The following is a 24661-nucleotide window of genomic DNA, read 5'->3' as shown; positions in this document are numbered from 1 at the left end:
TTCAACTTTCTGACAGCTGTATTAAGTCACCTCAGTGTAATATTGATTTAATTTTCATGGTACAAAAGCCTACCCATCAATGAAGCTTATGTACTTCCAGCAGGCACCCTCATTACATAGAGCACAACCATAATTTTCTTTTTTGTGATTCGCAGACAGAATATCCTTTCAAGAGACAGAACGAAAATATAATTTCATTCTTTTCTGCTTGCTTGTGTCAAATTATCCAGGGAACTGGGTTTGATCTGGAAGCTGTACACAATGTAACACGGATTGCAGATGCCAATTAAAATGCCTCTTCCACTGAAACAAGGCATAAATAACAGCGTGTAATTTTCGCCAGAGTGGGCATGCCTCCACTACTCAACGCAAAGCGTATTGAAGATTCTGTGTCGCCTAATAATATCTTTGCTGGATAACCTTTCCATAAACCTGGTTAGTTGTCAAATGTCGTCGCTCTTATATTTCGCAGATATAACAAAAGTTGTCGGAAGGCTTTCATGTATATGATTTTCAGATAATGTATCTTGAGATAAGAACAGTTACCCGAAATCTTCCCACTAACCTTATCATTATGTTCCCTGATAATCAGAGCTCAGAGATTATTTCGAAACTTCTTCCCAATGTTTACAGAGTGCAAATCTGCGATACCTGAGCTCAGGTATTCCAGAAGATAGCTACGCGTACTGGCTCTGTGGACTGCCGTGCTACGTGCCACTTGGAGGCTAACTTATGGGAGCTTCAGGTATTATAGGATACACTTTACTGTTGTTATTGTATCTCCAAATTCAGCTCGTTCTTAGCTCTTAAACACAGATTATCAATAACTTTAAATATTTATCAAGAAGTGCTTATATTCCACGTAATAAAATGCATAAAATTTTCCATTGAAAAGGAATTTATTTTTAAAAGTTGCGCTTGGACAATACGGAATAAGGGCTTAAAATTTACGTGATCGTGTAAACTTGAGAAAAAATATTTTTTTTGCATACGAAGAGCAATTCTAAGACTATGTGTGACTTAAATCCGTAAATGAATTACATATTGGTAATAGAAAAAAATATTTCAACTCAGTAACAAATCTGATACACCTACTTACTCTAGAAACCAAATTGTAAAACTGACATTTGTTACGTAATTAAGGCGATTCCTTTTACGTTTATCTGTTTGCAGAAGTCATAAATTTAATATTCTTTTTCATCCTCAGTGAGTCAAGGCTGGTTCACATTTCAAAAACCATGCACCAAACCAAAATTTCTCCTCTCCCGTCATCCGAAATCTTTCCATCACACACCAGAAACTTTCGTCATTATCATTTAGCACAAAAAATGATACAAAGTCCAACCCTGTCTGTTTGAAAAGATTTCGCTGAAATCTTCCTTCAGAACCAACTTTAATTTCTCATTTGATTTCGATTTTTTCACTAATATGAGGCTCTCTTGTGTCTTTTGCCTTTACTTGTGCTACCAAAACCACTCTTGCCGCATTTTTTTCTTTCGTTTCCTGTTAATGAGCTGTTGCTTACAGTTTTTGAGACCTAGCTTTGCTTTAAACTTAGCTTCAAGTTAGTCTTTGTTAGGTGATTGAAAAAATATGGCAGTTGTTCCCAGTGTTCATCCCCTAGTGGATATTATTTTAGGCGGTGGTGAAATATTGAAAGGAAGGAAATAACTACGTAAATCTACTGAACTCTCAACAAGTGGTTCATTGCTGTCTGAAGAAGGGGTTCTAAATCTACATCTGTTGAACTCCTGGGGACAGGTACAAAATCAGTGCTCTTTACTGTCTATGTAACAGTTGGTCCAGGTCCTTGGAACTTTAACGATCTTCAGAGAGGTCTTTCTCCTGTGATGGTTGAGAGTACTCAGGATCAACAGAGAGTCAGTAATAAAATCATTATTGCCGAAAAATTTCCAATTAACAGGAAAAATCCCTCCCCCACGGTGAAACCATTTGCAGCAATGTCACAAAGTTGAACGTTCAGGTAGACTCGACCAAAGAGTTCAGTCATCTCAAATACACTCAAAGGACATGCACTATGCCTCAAAAAAGATCTTACGTCCTCACTGTAGTAAGATTTCGGTCGGTACATGAACGTTCGATCCAAAGGCTACATTTTATACGAGTTGTGAGGTGGCAAGCAAGCAGTGGTGACGTATTTATCTCTGGCTAACTGTATATCGTTTATTTTGCGCCTTGTGGGAAGAATGGCCGTTAAGTACAAGCAGGAGTGATTTCTTTGATGCATTGGTAGCGATAAAATGTTGAAACCATTTAGTTAACGCGCTACTCTGGATCCATCCAGATCGGTGGCATGAAGCACTAGTTCCTGAAGGATTATCCTTTAGCAGTTGCTCGTTCATGTTTTCTCCAGTGAAAATTCCAAGGGAAGGAATAAAACCACCTGCAGCACTCACACAGGTAATGGCAGTCACAAGTGACTCCTTTTCTGCTGGTATTAGAGATCCTATCTGTCTTTTGTCTTCCAGATCAATAAGATGAGGAATCTTACTTTGTACGGCTGTCAAACCAGTTTCGTCGACGCGATTGGCACGATTATTTTTTTAACTCATCTTCCAGAATGTCGAAGACATTATTTCCTTTCCTCCAAGCCTCTTTGCTCTTCAAACAGAAGTACCTTCAGGTTTATGGATACATAATCGTGGATGCCTCTTCATGAAAGAGTTAAACCAATCTTGGCCTGCTTTTTCAACCTTTCAAAAAGAATGACATTTTATTCTGCACCACTGATTGGTATGACAACGAACAAACATTCTTTATAGTGAGAACATAAGACATAGATTCCGTTTGAACTAGGTAACGCACTATTTCCTTCCCTAACTCCACAGAGAAAAGTGGCTTAAGCCCTAATCTAGTGGAGCATACAGGCAGAACATCGGGCTCGGGGCAGCTAGCTAACCAAAACGGAGTACTTCTTGAATTTTCTATTCTTTTGAGGCCTTCAAAAACCCCATCTCCTTCCCCCTGATACTGCTTTAAATTATCGTGGTACAAAAGTCACCAATGAAGCTTACATCCATCACTGCCTTCTCCATATCCTCGGGGTCACAGTGCTTCTGCAACGTCTATATGTCTTCTTTTTCCCTCGACTTAACTGAAAAAAGTAATATAGCTAATGTAAGCGTGATACACAATCTTAGTACACTGAAATAAGAGTTTGTTGTTGATAAGAGGACAGAATGTATTGCCTCTACGTTCATAGTCTTGCATTTAATGATTTGGACGAACCAATCAAAACAAAAATTGAATAATTTGCATGACAGAAACGTGTCTTTCTTTCAAGGGCCTCTAGATGCATTAAGTTTCTTGACTGCGTTGATGTAATTACGATCAACCTCGATACACTAACATTCCTACAGAGTAAATGAATCGACCTTTTTTTTACTTAAAAAATTAGTTACTTTAACTTTTAGCTTGTTTACTCACATCAAACGATTTATGTTAGAGATAATTTTACCAGATTTCTTTTTCAAATCAAATGGTTTATTAAACTTCCTGGCAGATTAAAACTGTGTGCCGGACCGAGACTCGAACTCGGGGCTTTTGCCACAGTTTTAATCTGCCAGGAAGTTTCATATCAGCGCACACTCCGCTGCAGAGTGAAAATCTCATTCTGGAAACATCCCCCAGGCTGTGGCTAAGCCATGTCTCCGCAATATCCTTTCTTTCAGCAGTGCTAGTTCTGCAAGGTTCGCAGGAGAGCTTCTGTAAAGTTTGGAAGGTAGGAGACGAGGTACTGGCAGAAGTAAAGTCGTGCTCGCATAGCTCAGTTGGTAGAAAACTTGCCCGCAAAAGTCCCGAGTTCGAGTCTCGGTCCGGCACACAGTTTTAATCTGCCAGGAAGTTTCATATCAGCGCACACTCCGCTGCAGAGTGAAAATCTCATTCTGAAAATGTTTTATTACCAAGATAACGGTGTGACATGGTGCGTTATGTTTTAACAACAAATTCGACCCATTAACTTTATTTCCATTTCATCCTAAAGTTCAGTGATATTTACCCTCTATTGAAAAATTAGATAGCAACTTTCTCCCTCCAGCAACCAAATTTTGATCTATAATGCAGTACCGAATGTCCCCAAAATCGCAGAAGTGGTTACTACTTAAATGTAACGAATATTTTTGTGGCTTATGGAGGGAGTGGCGACAGAGTACCTCGTGTATTCTAATAAATCGCCGATAGTGTAATTCAATAAATAACTAGAGAAAACACAGATAAAGTTCGCTAACTTCCTCGTATTAGACATGATGCTGTGTAATACCAGCGCAAACAAATTTCGGGCTTTTGGCTGGTTGCCGCTCAATACATCCCAAGATATTTCAACAGGGCACCTGCCAGTCATCCTCAGGTGAGTAATCGATGGCTCACCTGAGGATGACTGACAGATGCCCAGTTGAAATATCGTAGCATGCACTGAACGACCACCGCTGCAGGCATGAAATTTGAACATTTAATTGGTGGGGATATTTTCATAATTCACAATATTAGTAGAACACATGCGGATACGAAAACTCAGTAGATGGTGACGCCTATTTCTTAAGAAGCGACATATATTGTCAAATTCGGAGTAGAAAATTGGTGACTGAAATTTCATGAGAAGATCCCGCCGCAATAAGAAATGCCTTTCTTCTAATGATGTCCATCCCAAATCCAGTATCATGTCCGTGACACTCCCTCCCCTCTTTTAGGTGAAAGTGGTTTTCCGTCTACCACCTAAGATTTCGGACCTGCTGGGATCAGTGAAGGATAATTTGTTATTGCGGGAGGCGGGAATTAACAAAATACCTTGCCAGTGTGGTATGGCCTATATAGGACAAACAACACGCATAGTGGGAGATCGTTGCACAGGACATAATCGTTGCACTCACCTCCTGCAACTCAGCAAGTCTGCAGTTGCGGAACATTGTATCTTCAATGGAAATTCAATAGATTATGACAAAACATTAATTTTGGCCACAGCAGCATCTATTTGGGACTCTGTTGTAAAAGATTCCGTAGAAATACGCATCACGGAAAATCTAATGAATCTCGGCAGCGCCTACCAGCTAGATAACGCGTCGAATCTCGACATCTCCGAGATTTGCTCCAGGCGAAGGCGACATAGTACTCCAATAACTGCGACGAGCGGCAACGCCAAAGACAGGTAATCCCTGCAGTTCCACCAGAGAAGGCGCCAACCTCAGGCGGTGTGGTCTTTCTGTCACCTGTGTGTGACTGACGTGTGAGTGGCAATACTATCAGCGCGCTATATAAGGCGGAAAGGAGAACGTCTTCGTCAGAGAAATTTTAAACATTTTTATTGGCTCTGATTCAGCAACCGTAACCTATTTAATTATAGGATGTATATACAGCCACATCGGTTGTACAGAATTTTTGTCAGTTGGCCACGATTTAGACTGCACTATAACAATCTTCACCAGAATAACAAATTACATGAAATACATGTAATCACACCATAGTTAAAAGCGTCTGAGCAAAATTGCTCTCGTCAAACGGAAATGCCACAGGAATAAAAATATAAAATGTAAAAGTATAACATGATTTTACATTTTAGTTTTCTATTCTTCGTCAGCCTTCTATGACTCACCCGAAAATGACCAGCTGGTGTCCAGTTGATATGCCCTGGAATGAAGTTTACGACGACCGGCTTCAATCCCGAAATCTCTTCGAACAATTAATTCGCCTGGAAAATTTTAAATTTCACACGTAACAAGATTTCTCAGCCAAGTAGCACGATGTACAAGGAAAGATCGAAAGCGAAATACAGAGACTAGAGATGAGTTGGGATTAACGCCTCTAAATGAAAGAACGATACAGAGACATGTGAGAATGGCACATCTTCGAGATGGAGGATGCAGATGAGTTCTGTTATGTTCTCTCTCAAATGACCTTGGGCCTATTTCGTGCACATACTTCGTATTCCTTTTCCAGTGACTTCGTCCACTTTCTTTTTCGAGAGAAGTAGTCTGAGCACCAAAAGCATTTGCGGTCTTCGATACGTTAAAGATTTTAAAAAAATAAAATCCTGTGATAGTCCTGATCACAGTACTTTAACATTAATTACTAGTTTCGGCTGAGCAATCAGGCCTGTTCAGAGCAGTTAATAAAATGAGGTTGGTGTCTGATCACAATATCGGATGCAGACACATTGTCATCATAGAATAAATGCTTGTGCACGCTTACTTTAGTCCACAAGCGTGTGCTATACTGAATAAAATTTGTCTGCATGCAATATTGTGATTAGACATTGCACTCATTTTATTAACTTATGTGAAGACGGCTGACTGCTCAGATGAAATAAGTAATCAATGATTGTTAAGATATAGCGATCTGCACTTAACGTAAAAAAGTTCTTTGTTTAACATTTCCATAGATTTCGTATCTGCACTCCGACCACGTCAGGAAATAATAGTCATCAGTACAGCGGTATTAAGAATCTAACGTCCAGTAAACAGTTTTCAACATGGCAATGTGGAGCAATCTTCGGTAATCATTATCCTAGAGCTTGATTTCGAGTGGTCCACATTGTCAGATACTGGACAAGCGATGAATTTTATGAAACTTGTATGGTTAATCAACTTTCAAAGTCCCCACTCCAAAGCCATATTCCTAGGACGAGGACCTGGAAAAAATTGTTCAAAATATTGTACAATGTTGGTTTGTTGAGACGAGGAGACTGAACAGAAAGTGGACGGTGGAAACGTTCGAATGTGGATACCGATAGCAGCTTGCAGCTATTTCTGTTGTGTCTAGGAATCTTGCCTACTTGGTTCGCTAGATAAACAATAAAACGACTCGTATCAATGAGTTTTAATACAATAAGAAAATTGCAGATATTTAACTTTGGCAGTTACACAGATGTGTCGCAAGCAAAGGGCGACATTCGAAATAATCAGTCTTCGCAGTGACTGCTGATCTCTGACTGACAAAAGTCTGTCCTGAACTGCTATCGAAGGGGCTAATCTTGAAGCTGCTATCCACGTGGGCAGGGAGGTCGGCCAGCCTTCGATTGGCTGACTTCTTTTCACAGCACTCTCTTCCTTGCGTGGCGGCGCTTGGCTTTACGCCGTAACAATTTCCACAAAGATTCTTACGCTCTTGGAAAAGGTGCACGTAATGTAAGATCATTTTTCTAAAATCCGAAAGAACAAACAAGATGTAGCTGTGAGACATTATATGTAAATTGAAGGCTGAGAGGGGAAGAAAGGAAAAGAGAGGGTTCACTGATGTCAGCTGCATTAGGACGTTACTCGGTATCTGTGGTGTCACCGCTAGACACCACACTTGCTAGGTGGTAACTTAAATCGGCCGCGGTCCTGTAGTACATGTCGGACCCGCGTGTCGCCACTGTGTAATCGCAAACCTAGCGCCACCACATGGCAGGTCACAAGACACGGACATGACCTCGCCCCAGTTGTACGGACGACATAGCTTGCGACCAGACGTACGAAGCTTTCCTCTCATTTGCCGAGAGACAGATTGAATAGCCTTCTGCTTAGTCCATAGCTACGACCTAGCAAGGCGCCATTTGTATCAGTGCTTATAGCTTACTAATATTCAAGAGAGATGTATTCCAACAAGAGAATAAAGATAAGTAACAAACATCTACGTACTTTTCTTCTTATTCATTAATAAGTCTCATGTTCCAGACTTCAAGCCCGTCTGCGTTAGTTTAGCGTGCACCTAGCTACCTCATTGTGTCTATGCTGTATGAGCTAGACACAACATTATTTGGCGACGAGGATGGGATCCGAACCCACGCGTGCAAAGCACCTTGGATTAGGTTTGCAGGCGTTTCCTAGCTCCCCTCGGACCGAATGGCCGGGTGCGGGTGGCACAGCCTCGCCTGTTGTTAGGCTCCCCACCTCATCGCATACGTCAACATGGGGTCCTCCCCACGGCGGGCGGAAGCCTTATCTCACGACCGTTCGCCGATTTGCGGGGGAGGAATGTGGTGTCACCGCTAGACACCACACTTGCTAGGTGGTAACTTAAATCGGCCGCGGTCCTGTAGTACATGTCGGACCCGCGTGTCGCCACTGTGTAATCGCAAACCTAGCGCCACCACATGGCAGGTCACAAGACACGGACATGACCTCGCCCCAGTTGTACGGACGACATAGCTTGCGACCAGACGTACGAAGCTTTCCTCTCATTTGCCGAGAGACAGATTGAATAGCCTTCTGCTTAGTCCATAGCTACGACCTAGCAAGGCGCCATTTGTATCAGTGCTTATAGCTTACTAATATTCAAGAGAGATGGTTCAAATGGCTCTGAGCACTATGGGACTCAACTTCTGAGGTCATTAGTCCCCTAGAACTTAGAACTAGTTAAACCTAACTAACCTAAGGACATCACATACATCCATGCCCGAGGCAGGATTCGAACCTGCGACCGTAGCAGTCGCGCGGTTCCGGACTGAGCGCCTACAACCGCTAGACCACCGCGGCCGGCCAAGAGAGATGTATTCCAACAAGAGAATAAAGATAAGTAACAAACATCTACGTACTTTTCTTCTTATTCATTAATAAGTCTCATGTTCCAGACTTCAAGCCCGTCTGCGTTAGTTTAGCGTGCACCTAGCTACCTCATTGTGTCTATGCTGTATGAGCTAGACACAACAGTATCAGCGCGGACGAGTGAAAATGTGTACCAGACCGGGATTCGGACCCGGAACCTCCTGCTTACTTGGCATGTGAGTTAACCACTGCGCCATCCGGGACACAACGTTATCGTAACTGCGCGGACTACTTCGTCGCGCGTCACGGCCGACTCACATTCCCATCGAGCGCCACCTATCCGCATCCCTGTCCATTTCAAATGGTTCAAATGGCTCTGAGCACTATGCGACTTAACTTCTGAGGTCATCAGTCGCCTAGAACTTAGAAGTAATTAAACCTAACTAAACCAAGGACATCACACACATCCATGCCCGAGGCAGGATTCGAACCTGCGACCGTAACGGTCGCTCAGCTCCAGACTGTAGCGCCTAGAACCGCACGGCCACTCCGGCCGGCCCTGTCCATTTCCTCACCGTTCGCTATTCTGGGATTCCCACAGGAGGTCGGAAGCATTTGTGCATCCCCACTGAAGAAGAAGGAGCCATTTACCAGCTAGGCTAATCAGTTATACGAATGTGACACCACGCAGAATCCCCACAAGTGTGATACACTATATGTGACATGGCCCCGCAGACGTTAGCTGGGATAGATACCGGGGAAAACATCAGACAACGCTCGAAGGCCGATGCTTTGAATACGTGGAAATTTTGGGGAGTACGGGCAGGCACCGTTTCTCTAATAAAAGCCTATTTTTACCTTTAAAATTTTACAACTTTATTAACTTGATTTTAAAATAGTAAGTGAACATTCGTTACCATGAACAACAAGATCCTCAATATAGTTTATTAATGACAGTTCCTGAAGTTTTAATTTAACACATCAAAGAACAGCTCTCAGAATCAATTTACAACGCTTAAAACTCAAAATCCCTTTCTAAGCAAAGGAAAAAATTACAAATTGCATAATGAAAGGTTAAATAAAAGATTCTATCGCTACAGGCCAATACCAAATTTTTTTGTGGATATCACCTGTGATCTCTAAAGGCAATAAAATATTGATCAAAAAATTTCAATTAAAACAACTTAAATTCAAAAAAATCTGATTACTACCTTCGCACACTCAAACCCCATAGCCTCTACGATGCGCACCGTATCACAAAATATTTTCCTTCCTTTTAAACACTTTACACTATAAACCTCCCTACATGTGTTCCATACTACACCCAACGAATTATGACAATTAAGCATAGATGTTATAATTAACTAGGTATGTAATCCTTTTCTTTCAAAATATATAAAAAACAGACAAATCAACTCTTAATCTCAGTGATTACATCCGTTAAAAAATACATAATACATATCTTTTGATTTCGTCATGGTCTGGGCTGTTTTGCACCGTACTCTCCTTCAGGATCAGATGCGGCACGGGAAAGATTTTCCCCGATGTACAAAACGTTGACGGGGCGCTACCAATTTACACAAATTGCATACTGGGATTATACGTCGATGTGGATGCGGCTCGCAAATCTTAAAACGGGCGAGGGAGTACTTGCGATACTACTGAATACTTGGATTATACCGCACCGCACCAAACTACTGTACAGTAGGGTAGACAAGAGACAATTCAACAACTATTGCAAGGCAACAAATAGCAGTACAGTGGGGTAGACAAGAGAGAACTCAACAACAATTGCAAGACAACCTCAGCATGGCTGTGAGAAAATATTTCGGACTTTAAATTCTTGGCAGAGCCACAACAAACCACAGAATGGCGTTCCAAACTAAATTATGAAAATACTATCGGCGATTTCGCCACGACGAGTAGAAACGCAAAATACCGTAAGAAGTGAACTGCAATTAACACGATTCATAAGCGTCCGACTGAAAAGCTAAACAGTCAATATTTCCCTTACTACAGACACTTAACAGTACCTCCAAAGTTCAATCGTGGATGCTACCAGAGTGTCAAATTACTCGTTATAACTGTAGATAACAGAGTTTAACAGGCTGGAGCCGACTTAGGTCTCTTAATAAGACAGGCGGTCCTCTTCTTGGATCCACCTTTGCTCCAAAACAGTCATTTACTTTAAAGCAGGTAAATAGATAACAATGCCGATATCAATGCTCTCGTACCAAGCAGCGCTCTAATTGGAGACTGCAGTACCGGAGCAAAGCTTACACCACTCACAAACCTGATATACGCGCCACCAACATGTATTTTTTTAGTATTCTTATGTTAACCTCATACAGCAAACTTCCCGTAATTCTTCGTCGAATCCAAGAAATCACTTTTCAGCTCTTAAATGACCGCACGATCATCGCCATCGGGACAACACTGGCCCTCCACACTAGGATATTCGAGCCCACGGCGTTTCATCCCCAACCGACTGCTTTTGCGGGGCCCACAGAACAAGCGGCCTTGCCCCCCGTCACCGGTCACCGACGTCGCTCCACACGGACAGTCCTGAGGTAACCCACAGCAACCCCTTTCTTCCTCGTTCTGTCCGCCTCGCGGCGCGCGGGAAGCCAACTCGCCAAAGATATGTGGCGACCAGAAACTCCATCGCGACGAATACCGAGAAAGCAGGTGGTTTCAAAAAACAAAAAAAAATTAAATAGCGATCCGTACCGGCTCAATATGTAAACTGGAGGCAGAGAGGGGAAGAAAGGAAGGGAAAGGGCGGCGATCACTGCTCTCAGCTGCATCGGGATATGACGCGGAATCAGCGGCGACGAGTGAAAATGTGTACCGGACCACGATTCTAACCTAGGATCGACCTGCCCAGTAAGCAGCAGATCCCGTGTTCCAATCCCGGTCCGGTACACATTTTCACTCGTCGCCGCTGATTCCGCGTAATATCCCGATGCAGCTGAGAGCAGTGATTCCCTGCCTTTCCTTTCTTTATTGCTTTCTTTCTTCCTTCCTTCCTTCCCCTCTCCACCTTCATTTTACATACACTCAGACGCGAAAGTATTCGGACAGCACGTAACGGCGCATAATTTTGCAGTTTGCCGCAAGAACAAATACATAAATTGCACTTTGTAATGTATTTGGGATTCTGGGTACGATGTCGCAACGTGAAACACGCGTCAAATACGAAGAATTGTTGTTGGACATGTGTCTGTTACGTAATATTTCCTGAAAACGGCATGGGAAGGTGCAACAAAAGTACTCGGACAAAGGCGGACAACGTGAGAGAATAGTTCATTCCGAGACGCCAGAGGGTGAAGCGACTGCAGTGTGTCCGACATTTCCGCGAGACGATAGCGATGATTAGTAAACACGTATCGCGAGCCTGTGCAGGTCGATGATGGGACGCAGAGGGAAGTGTTCTACGTTCGAGCAAAGGCAACTTGTCGTTCATCATCACGCGAAGGGGAAAACCTGCAGGGAAATTGCCGCAATAGTGAACATGAAGAAAAGTACAGTTCACGACATTATTAAACCGTTCGAGAAAGAAGACCGATTGGAATTCTGTTGCAGTACAGGACGGCCACGGAATTTTTCACAAAGAGATGAACGTGTGATTGTGCGAAAGGTACATCAGAATCCGAAAATATCTGCCACACGAATTTCAAGTGAGGTGGAGGGAGACCTTGGTATAAAACTTCATCCCGAAACCGTGCGGAGAGTACTTCGACGATCGCAGTACCATGGTCGAGTGGCACGTCGAAAGCCATTCATAAATGCAGTGAACCAGAAGAAACGTATGCAGTTTGCGAGGGAATACGCCGAATATCATCAGGCTTGGTGGAATCGGGTGATATTTTGCGACGAAATCCCAGGAACCTCAAACCAACATTAAAGTTTGGAGGTGGGAGCATCATGGTGTGGGGATGCATGTCCGGCAATGGTATGGGTGATTTAGTTTTCATTGATGATACGATGAACAAGGAAGCGTATTTGAATATACTGCGAGGACATTTGCAGCAGAGTGCACGACATCTAGGTATTGCGAACAACTTTCATTTTTATCAGGATAGCCGGCCGCGGTGGTCTAGCGGTTCTAGGCGCGCAGTCCGGAACCGCGCGACTGCTACGGTCGCAGGTTCGAATCCTGCCTCGGGCATGGATGTCTGTGATGTCCTTAGGTTAGTTAGGTTTAAGTAGTTCTAAGTTCTAGGGGACTGATGACCTCAGCAGTTAAGTCCCATAGTGCTCAGAGCCATTTGAACCATTTTTATCAGGATAATGATCCCAAGCATACCGCGCATATTGTACAAATGTGGTTGCTCTTCAATTGCCCAAAAGTATTGCATCCCCCTCCCCAATCACCAGACCTTAACCCAATAGAACATTTGTGGGATAAATTGAAACGGACACTCCGCGCTGACAACATCTATACGAAGGAGACTTTGAAAGAGAAACTGCGCCAAGAATGGGCAAATATAGGCCCAGATTTCACGAAAAAACTCGTGGAAAGTATGCCTAGTAGATTGGAGGAGGTACTGAAAATTAAAGGTGGACCCACAAGGTATTGACAATTTCGTCGTACAACTTTTATGAACATTTATTGGACAGTGTCCGAATACTTTTGTAGCAGCAGGGTGTGCAGGATGTTTCATTTTTGTTGTTAATTTTTCTGTTATTTATGTTTTGGAAACGAAATAATACAATAATTATTTCGTAATTAATGTCGTTACGCATATATATTTGCTAATAAATATGTTTGGGTTTCACAGTGTGTTCCTCGAGTACTCATCGTGAAACTTCCCACTGACCGAATACTTTTGCGACTGAGTGTATACTATTTTACCACACTGAAGAGCGAAGGGGAAATAAGAGTTGTGAAACAAATTACGATGACTCAGTGGTATTGAAGTCGTAATTGCGCGACCGGCGAAATCTGTGAAGTTCATTGCCAGTGTTTCTTTAACCGTGACTAAGCAGCTCTGGACATACTACTAATGCTCCATCATCGTCGAATAATGTAAGAGTATTATGGAACTCCATCTATGTCACTGATAAATTTACAAAGTCACTGGTAATAATTTAGCTTTCAAGACATGATGTAATCAACAAATTATTTAAGTGACATCAACTCACAAGAATAGTGAGAAGAAATAATCAAGAAAGACAACTACATTTATCCAGCCTTTAGGGGTATGAATGCTCTCACGTCGCCATGTGTGGTGATAACAGGTTTTCATTTTCCACCGTACCCCGGGGCAGGAATATGTAAGAAATCGCATCATTCATAAAAAAATTTCATTAACAGGGCTCTGCTGGTGGCGATTTTCTGCGTACTCTTCTCATTTTTCTGAAGCATCACTCTGCTGACAACAATTTGTGACCACTGTGTCCCCTTATTGAATTAGTGCTCGGTCTTCATATCGTCAGAGACCGAGTCTCGAATACATGTTACAACAAATTGCGAGTCAAGTTCTTTTATTGTACTCATTACCCACGAACAATATGCGACCTGAAAGAACATGACCTTGATATCTAATTTCTGTCTGTTACATAAAACAAATAAATAAAATAGCAGTTTTCGAAATATGGTGATACAGGAGAATGTTGAAGAATAGATGGGTCGATCATATAACTAATGAGGAAGTGCTGAATACAACTGGGGGGACCGGAAATTTGTGGCACAACTTGACCAAAAGAAGGACATAGTCTGAGATTTCACGGGCTCACCAGTTCTGTATAGAAGGAAGTGTGGGTAGTAGAAGTCGTAGAGGGAGACCAATAGATGAATAGAGTAAGAAGCTGCAGAAGGATGTAGGTTGCTGTAGTTATCCTGAGGTAAAGAGACTTGCATAGGATAGAGTAGCATGGAAAGCTGCATCAAACCAGTCTCCGGATGAAAAGCACCACCATCACCATGACATCAACAGCAACAACAACAACAACACGACGGCGACGACGACGAAGACGACGACGTTAATAAAAATGTGAAGGAACAGTATTGGCTGCAAGGATGTATTTATTATTTATTTACCAATGACAAGCATCTTCAGATTGGCCTACAAATAAAATATGCAATTAGTTAGAAGTAGCATGACTCCACTTTTCAAAATTGGAATTACTAGCAAGTAATATTGTACCATGGCTTATATAGTGTTACGTACATGGGATGCCGAGCATATCAACGTCTCAGAAAATAATTGCCCTCATGTTCAGAAACTTTTCGTGGTGTCCTATAAACAAATAGAACGGAATATAGCTGAAAAAGTCACATCCGGAGACCGGCTTTATCATAAAAATATATTTTACACGTCATGAAATAGGAGAAGAAAAATGAAAAAGGCATGTTACTTTGTTGAGGCATGAGACGTAGTCCAATGAATGCAAAACCGTATCAGGCCTACACGGGTCTGTCACCGTGCAAGTATGTCTGAGTTGTAGTTGCTCACATGCGGGTTATGCATGCAGTGCAGTGTCCGCCCCCTTAGCTGATTGATAGCGAATCTGACTGCCGTGCAGGGGGCCGTGTCTCATTCACGGCCGGGACAGAAGTTTCCTCCGCTCGGGAACTAAGTGTTGTGTTATCATCATCGACATGCAAGTCACCCATTCTATCGTCCACTGTAAAGACTTGCAACTCGGCGGTTGTTAATTCCCCAGGTGGGGACTCCCAGCCATCAGTGCTACACTATCATTTCATTTCATTGAACACGTAATACTGAAGACAGGAACACACTGAGGGTTTGCGCCAAGTGTCGGCATCTCACAGCAGATGGCGTTAGTGAGCTGTGAGTTACGTCATATTATTTGACTGCGAGATACAGGCAAGTGATAAGTAGCAAAAATGAGAGCTATTACAGGTCACGCGTAAAACTGATGTTAAACCTATTGTATTAAAACTTGTGAATAAACCGTTTACAGCTGTGAGCCAAATTAACAAGGTAAAAAATAATAAATAAATCTTCATTCTGTAATTGTAAAAAAGTATGAAGGACCCCAAATAATAGTGACAATCATGAAAGATTCACTCAAATGATGACAGGTGGTACAAATACAAGGACATATAAAATTGAAATAGATAAAATTTAAATAAAGTTGGAACATTAAGTGCTAGAGGCCTAAAATACTGTCGATGTCAGAATCACAATATCTTAAGGTGGTGGTGGTGGTGGTGGTGGTTAGTGTGTAACGTCCCATCGACAACGAGGTCATTAGAGACGGAGCGCAAGCTCGGGTTAGGGAAGGATTGGGAAGGAAATCGGCCGTGCCCTTTCAAAGGAACCATCCCGGCATTTGCCTGAAACGATTTAGGGAAATCACGGAAAACCTAAATCAGGATGGCCGGAGACGGGATTGAACCGTCGTCCTCCCGAATGCGAGTCCAGTGTGCTAACCACCTCGCTCGGTTCTTAAGGTGGTCCACAGGGAATAAATAAATAAGCATTTCTTTAGCACCAATTTTCTTCACATCTGTAAATGGATTTCCCATAATTTTAATGTGAGTACTTTTATATCTGTTTTATACAGGGTGGTCCATTGATAGTGACCGAGACAAATATCTCACGAAATAAGCATCAAACGAAAAAACTACAAAGAAAGAAACTCGTCTAGCTTGAAGGGGGAAACCAGATGGCGCTGTGGTTGGCTCGCTAGATGGCGCTGCTACAGGTCAAACGGATATCAATTGCGTTTTTTTTTTAAATAGGATCCCCCATTTTTTATTACATATTCGTGTCGTACGTAAAGGAATATGAATATTTTAGTTGTACCACATTTTTCGCTTTGTGACAGATGGCGCTGTAATAGTCACAAACGTATAAGTACGTGGTATCACGTCATATTCCGCCAGTGCGGACGGTATTTGCTTCGTGATACATTACCCGTGTTAAAATGGACCGTTTACCAATTGCGAAAAAGGTCGATTTCGTGTTGATGTATGGCTATTGTGATCAAAATGCCCAACGAGCGTGTGCTATGTATGCTGCTCGGTATCCCGGACGACATCATCTTAAGTGTCCGGGCTGTTCGCCGGATAGTTATGTTATATAAGGAAACAGGAAGTGTTCGGCCACATGTGAAACGTCAACTATGACCTGCAACAAATGATGAAACCCAAGTAGGTGTTTTAGCTGCTGTCGCGGCTAATCCGCACATTAGTAGCAGACAAATTGCGCGAGAATCGGAAATCTGAAAACCGTCGGTGTTGAGAATGCTACATCAACATCGATTGCACCCGTACCATATTTCTATGCACCAGGAGTTGCATGACGACAACTTTGAACGTCGTGTACAGTTCTGCCACTGGGCACAAGAGAAATTACGGGGCGATGACAGATTTTTTGCACGCGTTCTATTCAGCGACGAAGCGTCATTCACCAACAAAAAAAAGAAAAAATGGTTCAAATGGCTCTGGGCACTATGGAACTTAACTTCTGAGGTCATCAGTCCCCTAGAACTTAGAACTACTTAAACCTAACTAACCTAAGGACATCACACACATCCATGCCCGAGGCAGGATTCGAACCTGCGACCGTAGCGGACGCGCGGCATTCACCAACAACGGCAACGTAAACCAGCATAATATGCACTATTGGGCAACGGAAAATCCACGATGGTTGCGACAAGTGGAACATCAGCGACCTTGGCGGGTTAATGTATGGTGCGGCATTATGGAAGGAAGGATAATTGGCCTTTATCGATGGCAACCTAAAGGGTGCAATGAATGCTGATTTCCTACGTAATGCTCTACCGATGTTACTACAAGATGTTACACTGCATGACAGAATGGCGATTTACTTCCAACATGGTGGATGTCCGGCACATAGCTCGCGTGCGGTTGAAGCGGTATTGAATAGTATATTTCATGACAGGTGGATTGGTCGTCGAAGCACCATACCATGGCCCGCATCTTCACCGGATCTGACATCCCCGGATTTCTTTCTGTGGGGAACGTTGAAGGATATTTGCTATCGTGATCCACTGACAACGCCTGACAACATGCGTCAGCGCATTGTCAATGCATGTGCGAACATTACGGAAGGCGAACTGCTCGTTGTTGAGAGGAATGTCGTTACACGTATTTCCAAATGCATTAAAGTTGACGGACATCATTTTGAGCATTTATTACATTAATGTGGTATTTACAGGTAATTACGCTGTAACAGCATGCGTTTTCAGAAATTATAAGTTCACAAAGGTACATGTATCACATAGCAACAACCGAAATAAAATGTTCAGACGTACCTACGATCCGTATTTTAATTTAAAAAAACCTACCTGTTACCAGCAGTTCGTCTAAAATTGTGAGCCATATGTTTGTGACTATTACAGCGCCATCTATCACAAACCGAAAAAAGTGGTCCAACTTAAACATTCATATTTCTTTACGTACTACACGAATATGTAATAAAAATGGGGGTTCCTATTTATAAAAACGCAGTTGATATCCGTTTGACCTACGGCAGCGCCATCTAGCGGGCCAACCATAGCGCCATCTGGTTTCCCCCTTCAAGCTAGACAAGTTTCGTTCTGTGTAGTTTTTTCGTTTGACGCTTATTTCGTGAGATATTTGGACCGGTCCCGATCAATGGACCAACCTGTATATGTGACTTATAATAGCTCCCATTTTACGCCTCTAGCAACTTTATTTCAGCTTCGATGTTTTTAAATTTTTACAGGTCTTTATATTTGTACCACCAGTTACCATCTGCATGCATCTCCGACGACTGTCATTTGCATTGGGTCCTTTGCGCGTTTTTATCTCTTAGCGCTACAGCATGCAGTTTTATTTTTTGTTTTTATCTTGTAATTTTGGCCCACACCTGTAAATAGCTTACCACAAGTTTCCATACGATTAGTTATATATTTTTTAGCATGACTTGTAGTATCTCTCATGTTTTGCTATTTAACCCTCGTAACTTAGCTCACTAACGCCACCTGCTGACAGCTGACACTTGGCGGACACTTGACGCACGCCTCAGTGTGTTCTTTTCCCTGCACTACGTCCATAGACCGCATATGAGCAACTACGCCTCAGACATGTTTGCACGGTGACAGACCTATGTAAGTCTGATCCTTTTTTGCATTCACTGGACTACGTCACATGCCGCAACCAGGTGATCTGTTTTTCGTTTTCTTTCCCTTCTCCTATTTCATGATGTGTAAAATATGTATTTATGACAAAGCCGGTCTCCGGGTGTGACTGTACGGCTATATTTCGTTCGATTTCTTTATGGGACATCGTGCAATGATTCCGAATATTTGGAGGGCAATCATTTGCTGGGACGCTCTGCAAGCTCGGTATCCCCTGTACCTAAAGCTATCTAAAATTCTTAAGTCGTGTTACAACAGTACTTGCTAGTAACTGCAGTTTTGCAAAATGGGGTCATTCCACTTCTACGAAAGGTGTATTTCTTGTGTAGGCCTATCTTAGGTGCCTTAATCAGGCGAAATGCGTCATTGGTAAATGAATTATAATTACATCCTTGCAATCAACACTGTGCTTCTACATCGTATACTACTGGTTGCTGTCCCATGTCTGTGACGTTTTAAGAAAGTCTTAACAACAAAACATTCGCGCAGATTGCACTGTCTCTGAGGAACAAGTCTACCTGTTCCTAAAATGCGAAGTGGAGTGCAGTAGGTACATTTACGTTCGAGTACTTATCACTTATCCATAAGCCTCACCGCTGCTTGGAAGAGCCGCGCGGAGTGGCGGTTCGGTTTGAGTCACCCGCTTTCCACCTGTCTGTTCTTCAGCGAACGCAGAGATATCCTTGAGGTACACCTTCTCATAGCTTAACACATTTACAAGAATCGTATGAGGCAGAGAACATACGGTGCTGTTTCCTCCTAAAAATTACAAAAATACTGTTTTCCACAACTTACTTATTGCAAACGTGTTTACTGTTAGTACATTGACAATTCGCTATGTAAATTATGTCTGGCACCACATTAATAAAGTCACCACAGTCTACACAGGCACTCGCAAGTTTGTCTTCTAGTTTACTTATGTTGGTAAGCTCCATAAAGCCGCTGCACGGCCTGGGTAAACGAACAACGCAACTCATTCAATAAAATCTGCAAAAATTGAATGTATCGGGCGTGTCCCTAAACTGCTCCATACTCACGGTTAATCCGCTGCACGTTTGTCCTACGATTCACTTCAGATCTCGGTTCACTAACTAAAAGTGGTAACCTCTTTGAAAATTAACTTATATTTTCATATCATAAATTCACAAATAGGGCCATGAAATCCGTACTAAACATTGACGCACATTTATAGACGCACATGCTAAAATTTATCGATTACATATATTATTTAGTGCATTCAACAAAGAAAAGTGCGAGGTCATCCACATGGGTACTAAAAGAAATCCGTTAAATTTTGGGTATACGATAAATCGCACAAATCTAAGGGCTGTCAGTTCGACTAAATACCTAGGAATTACAATTACGAGCAACTTATATTGGGAAGACCACATAGATAACAATGTGGGGAAGGCGAAACAAAGACTGCGCTTTGTTGGCAGAGCACTTAGAAGATGCGGCAAACCCACTGAAGAGACAGCCTACATTACACATATCCGTCCTCTGTTGGAGTATTGCTGCGACGTATGGGATCCTTACCAGGTAGGATTGACGGAGGACATCGAAAAAGTGCAAAAGAGAGGCAGCTCGTTTCGTGTTATAGCGCAATAGGGGTGAGAGCGTCACTGATATGATACGTGAGTTGGGGTGGCAGTCACTGAAACAAAGGCGGCTTTCTTTGCGGCGAGATCTATTTACGAAATTTCAGTCACCAACTCTCTCTCCGAATGCGAAAACATTTTGTTGACACACACCTACGTAGGGAGAAATGATTGTCATAATAAAATAAGAGTAATCAGAGCTCGAACGGAAAGATTTAGGTTTTTCTTCTTACCAACCGCCATTCGAGAGTGGAATGGCAGAGAAGTAGTACGAAAACGGTTCGATGAATCCTCTGCCAGGCACTGAAGTGTCAATTGCAGAGTAACCTTGTAAATGTAGATGCAGATGTAGATTCAAATATCCCTCATACTTGATCAGTATAATTTTACAATGTAATACTATTTTTGTTGGGTTCTTATTATTTTAGTTAATATAGTTCGATTAAGTCTTTCGGAATAACCTTTTAAATTCAAAGTCACATACAGGGCATGCCAGTTAGGCACTTTAGGATGGGGAAACCAAGTTACTCAGCTATAAATTACAGTACGTAAAAGTCAGTTTTATGTGTCTCCATGTGTGTGTCAAGTCAGATGTTTATTCCTCTTACAACTGCTATTCACAGTTAATTGCAATTGACAAGATGGCGCACTAAAGCAACAATAATCTGAAAATCTGTGCGATATGTTCGTTCTTAAAGAGGTCGCAAGTAACATCTTCTTTATTCATGGTAGTTCACAATATACATATATATATATATATATATATATATATATATATATATATATATATACAATATAAATATTCACAATATACATAAATGACCATGTGGATGACATCGGAAGTTCACTGAGGCTTTTTGCGGATGATGCTGTGATATATCGAGAGGTTGTAACAATGGAAAATTGTACTGAAATGCAGGAGGATCTGCAGCGAATTGACGCATGGTGCAGGGAATGGCAATTGAATCTCAATGTAGACAAGTGTAATGTGCTGCGAATACATAGAAAGAAAGATCCCTTATCATTTATCTACAATATAGCAGGTCAGCAACTGGAAGCAGTTAATTCCATAATAATAATAGTGGCGTGTGACGAGGTCCTCCCGTCGGGTAGACCGCTCGCCTGGTGCAAGTCTTTCGATTTGAAGCCACATCGGCGACTTGCGCGTCGATGGGGATGAAATGATGATGATTAGGACAACACAACACCCAGTCCTGAGCGGAGAAAATCTCTGACCCAGCCGGGAATCGAACCCGGGCCCTTAGGATTCACAGTCTGTCGCGCTGACCGCTCAGCTACCGGGGGCGGACGTTAATTCCATAAATTATCTTGGAGTACGCATTAGGAGCGATTTAAAATGGAATGATCATATAAAGTTGATCGTCGGTAAAGCAGATGCCAGACTGAGATTCATTGAAAGAATCCTAAGAAAATGCAATCCGAAAACAAAGGAAGTAGGTTACAGTACGCTTGTTCGCCCACTGCTTGAATACTGCTCGGAGTGTGGGATCCGTACCAGATAGGCTTGATAGAAGAGATAGCGAAGATCCAACGGAGAGCAGCGCGCTTCGTTACAGGATCATTTAGCAATCGCGAAAGCGTTACGGAGATGATAGATAAAGTCCAGTGGAAGACTCTGCAGGAGAGACGCTCAGTAGCTCGGTACGGGCTTTCGTTGAAGTTTCGAGAACATACCTTCACTGAGGAGTCAAGCAGTATATTGCTCCCTCCTACGTATATCTCGCGAAGAGACCATGAGGATAAAATTAGAGAGATTAGAGCCCACACAGAGGCATACCGACAGTCCTTCTTTCCACGAACAATACGAGACTGGAATAGAAGGGAGAACCGATAGAGGTACTCAAGGTACCCTCCGCCACACACCGTCAGTTGGCTTGCGGAGTATGGATGTAGATGTAGTGCAGTACGAACCAAAGATGGTAGAAGCGTGAAAAACTCCACAGAACGTAAAAGATCGATACCGCTCCAAACTGATAACTGGGCGATAGAAAATTACGAATAGAAGACATTGTAAACTACACTGGCATTCGCATCGAACCAACGACCTTAAGATTAGAAATCGCAAGTAAAATCAATCCTCTGAGAGAAGGCTATTTACACAATTTTTAATGATTACGTTTGCTTGCCAAAATATTACACTGTTCCTTAGTTATCACCGTGTTAGCGTCTCCAAGCAAAGGATGTATAACACATGAGGTATTACGAATCGTAGTAACGGAAATGAAGACCTCGGCGGGTAAGAAAGGTAAGGGATAGTGATGAGAAACAGAGATATTGCTTGTAAAACATGGTACATGAAGTGCTCTGTTCATATTAGTTGTTTCCATTATAAACCGGTAAATGATAGGCCTACTTCTAGTTTGAGATTGTCAGAAATGGCAACTTTGTCATGATGTTTGCATGTGAACAGTGTGGTAAGTGCCAAAAAAGCATGGCTGCCAGTATTAGTGACATGCACTGTTTTTGTACCAGGAAAATGTACGATTTGTACACCTCCGAGAATGATGTAGATAACGGCACTGATAGGTTCTGAATTTATCTCTGAACGCAAACACGATTGTAGCTGGCAATCAGGCAAATATGAATAATTGTTTAATCAAGAAAACAATGTTACGTAATTAATCTCATAGTTCACATGAATTTACGTTACAATAATACTGCACAAATGCTGAAGACCGTTACCGCCAAAGTTTACCTGCAGTAGTAAGGCGACAATACAATTAAATTCATATTGCACTAAATCACACATTAATTTTTGCTTTATTATTGCAAAAATCGATGGTGCAAATCTTAATATCACAAACTGAAAATAATTCGGACCTTTTAAATCAGTATTTTGATGAAGTTTCAGAGTAATGTTTCGTTAACTCAGCCAGCAAGTAAACTGTGGTAAATCAATGCAAACCAACTTTAGGTACTCATCACGGGTATTAATAAACCGCTTAAGCTACATTTAGTCTTTGTTTTTAGATCACTACAGGTTTCGTGGTACCGAAACACACATCTTCAGGTAAACATCTGTATAACAATAAATCCAGAAGGAATAATAACCCCCAGACATCCACTGATATGATAATTTTCTAAAATACTTCTAAGATTTTAAAATATTTTTAAAAATAGTTTAAAAACTTTTAGATGAGAATATTAAAAGATTTGTACTGACGTAAGTAAAACATTAGAGCTAAATATCTCTGATCTTTGACCCAACAATCGTTGTCCGCCCGAACAAAACATCGCTGAAAAGCGGTATGTCATGGAATAAAACAGCCATGTTCTAATCCAATATGGTGTAAGGGTCGTAACAAAGATTCCGTAGTCGTTCTCCACAAACGGAATTGAGGCACCATAGCATTTTGGCTTAGGTTTTTCGCATCTCCCTTTAAAGTATGTTTCTCAAAAGCGTTTAAAAATTTTCTCAAGTTATATCTGTACTTATAAAGTATTAGAATTCACTACAGTCTTGATTCCTTTTAAACTGTAAAAAACGAAGAAACGGTAAGAGTGCTTTTCATGTTCTGCTTTTCCGTCAATAGCTATTTGCTTGATGGGTTTGGTCTGGTTAGAAGATTCCTCCATTTTGTTGCAACCACTTTTTGGTTTTTCATGTTATCTGCAAATTATGTCTTAATAGTTTTTCTTTTATTTTCACTTTACCAGTGGATGACTATGGTATAATTTGTTAGGACCCATCAACCATATTGGATTAGAATATGGCTGTTTTATTCCATGACATACTGCCTTTCAGCGATGTTTTGTTCAGACTGACAACGATTGTTGGGTCCAAAGATCAGAGCTTTTTAGATCTAATGTTTTACTTATGTCAGTACAAACTTTTAATATTCTTACGTAAAAGATTTTGATAGATTTTTATAAGTGTTTTAAAATTTTGGAAGTATTTTAGGAAATTATCATATCAGCACATGTCTCGGGGTTATTATACTTTCTGGCTTTGTTGTTATACAGATGTTTACCTGAAGATGTGGCTTTTAGTACCACGAAACCGTTTGTGATCTAAGAATAAGAACGAATACAGCTGAAGCGGTTTATTAATAGCCAAGATGATTACCCATTTCTGTGCTTCCCCTACCGACAAAATTTTCTGCATGTTAAGTTCACTCACTTTGGAAACAAACACTGTTAAATATCCACTGACGTATTTTAAGAATAAAACATTGGACAGTATTTACTATATTAATAATATTTCGTTACTCCAGAAATATTTGAAAACTGTGTCTTACATGAATAAAAGGAGCAGAATATATTTATGAGATTTTTAATGAAACTTCACTGTGCAATTTCGGAAAACAGCCAGCTTCTCCTTTAAGCCGTTCTTAGACGTATAGTGGTAACTGACGTTGACGTGGACGCAAACGGGAAATCCGTCCTCACGAAAGACAGCGCCTCCGACACACGAGACGAGCTGGCTAATGTGATTTGCGCTATGGCGCACTCCAGGGG

The 24661-nt window shown here is 41.7% G+C and overlaps 1 protein-coding gene across 1 annotated transcript in view; it reads left to right on the top strand.

Moving 5' to 3' along the window:
• Positions 1-715: 715 nt before the first annotated feature.
• LOC126251674 (ATP-binding cassette sub-family G member 1) overlaps positions 716-24661 on the top strand; it is an 862342-nt gene continuing 838396 nt past the window's right edge. Inside the window, exon 1 of the mRNA XM_049952253.1 lies at positions 716-745. The gene's annotated coding sequence lies outside the window, so the exon portion shown is untranslated. The remainder of the gene's footprint in view (positions 746-24661) is intronic.

The sequence above is a fragment of the Schistocerca nitens genome, chromosome 4 (assembly GCF_023898315.1).
Source record: "Schistocerca nitens isolate TAMUIC-IGC-003100 chromosome 4, iqSchNite1.1, whole genome shotgun sequence".
NCBI lineage: Eukaryota > Metazoa > Arthropoda > Insecta > Orthoptera > Acrididae > Schistocerca > Schistocerca nitens.
Note: the sequence above shows the minus strand (reverse complement) of the source record. Positions and strands in the feature narration are given on the sequence as shown.